Here is a 1870-nt window from a genome sequence, read left to right on the forward strand (position 1 = left end):
CTGTGCTAGCTTGCATGAATGTAACATACGGCAACTTCCTAATGTAAGCATTGAAGAAAAAAGGGTAGATATAAAACAAGATTTAGAGGTAATGATTCATTATGATCTTGTACGGGAAAGTGTTCTCCATGACCAAATTGAGGGAAGGAAATAAAACCTTCTAATTTATATATGGGACTGGTCAATATTCGCAAAAGGAATCACTAAAGTTATATATGGGACTGGTCCATAATATTCGCAAAAGGAATCACTAAGCATGTGTTTGGTTCTGGGGTCGAAGTGGGTTAGGATGGGTTCGACCCATGTTTGGTTGGAGAAGAGGTGGGTTGGGTTCGTCCTAGATGGGGAATATTCCCCCAATATCCGGGTCCATCTGGTCCTCCCAAAATGAAGGGATCATCCTGACCCAGTTGGACGGCGTTGTCGGTCCGTTTCTCGCGCTCGCCTGACATCGCCTCCGCCAGCCCAACGTGGTGGGGAGCTAGGGAGGGAGGGCCGCCGGCGCGCGGGGAGCAGGGCTACCGCCGTGGCGGGGAGCTGGAGAGGCAGGGGCCGCGCCCAGGTGGGGGCCGGTGGTGCAGGGAGCAGGGTGGGGGAGGGGCGCTGGCGGCCGAGGACCGATCAGGGAGGAGTCGTGGAGGAGGATTGCTTGCGGGGAGGAGAGGAGGAGGAAGATGTAAGGGAGAGGAAAAAAAGAAGAGGCTGACAGGTGGGCCCCACGACTGATAGATGGGGCTCACAATTAACATGTTAAAAGGACATCCATCCCAACCCTCTTAACCTCCTCATCCAACAAAAGACTGGGTCGGCTCCAACCCACTTATCCAAACATGAGATGGGTCGGCTCCAACCCAACTTACATTATCCTAAAACCAAACGCTACCTAGAATTCTGAGCAAACGGAGTTTGAAATGTCCCGTACAGTTATTTTTTTTTTTAAGCTGGCGAGCTTTTGTAGTACTACTCCAGCAGCCTGTTCAAGTGCAGATTGGAGCAGGAGAGGGCAAACTTTTTTTTTTGAAAACTTAGAAAAGGCAAACTTTTTTTTTGATAAATGAAGACAAGGCAAACTTGAGGAGGCGAGTCAACGACCACAGGTCGCACAGCAACGGTTGGATCCCGCGGCTGTTTGGTGTTTCGGGAGGAGGCCGCGATCCGACGCGCGGCGGCCGGGTCGGGTCGCCGTTCCGTACGGGCGGCCGGCCCCGTTTGCCGTTGCAGGCCAGCACGAACGCGGAGGGCTGGAGGAGGAGTGACGGAACCCAACGCAACCCAACCGAGACGCCCCCCCGGCCACTGCGGGAGCGAGTCGAGTACTCGAGCCGGACAGGCGAGGCACCACCGCGCCAGGCGGGTCGTGGCTGGCGTGCCGGCGGTGTGAACGGCGCGTGCGCGCGCGTGGACGCGACGGAGACCTCAGGTGGCCCCGGCCGCCCGGCTGCATGGAGGACACGTCCGTCTGGCCTCTGGCCCCACCGGGTGGGGACCCCTACGCCAGGCAGGGGAGGGAGGGCCCGGCGCCGGCGCGGGCGCACATGGCGTGTGTCCTCTGTCCCTCGCCAACGGCCCGGAACTTCGCGGGGGCGGCGCGCGAATCCCGTGCCGCCGTGGCCGACGCCGATCCCGCCGGCTGCGACCGTGCGCGCCGCGCTTTTTCCTTTTTTTCTCCCCCTCTTCAACGGAGACATCTGAACTCGGGGGGGTCTCCTCGACGGTGGAGACAAACGTCGTGTGCCTCGTGCGCGTGGAAGAGAGTTGAAGGCTAAACCGAATGGGCCAGATTTGACGGTAACTAGTCCAACTTTACGTGTGTGTCCGATGGGGTTCTTCTTTTGGATTTGTTTCACCCTAGCAAGCGAGATCAAATGAC

This window comes from Setaria italica, chromosome II (genome assembly GCF_000263155.2).
Source record: "Setaria italica strain Yugu1 chromosome II, Setaria_italica_v2.0, whole genome shotgun sequence".
NCBI classification, from domain to species: domain Eukaryota; kingdom Viridiplantae; phylum Streptophyta; class Magnoliopsida; order Poales; family Poaceae; genus Setaria; species Setaria italica.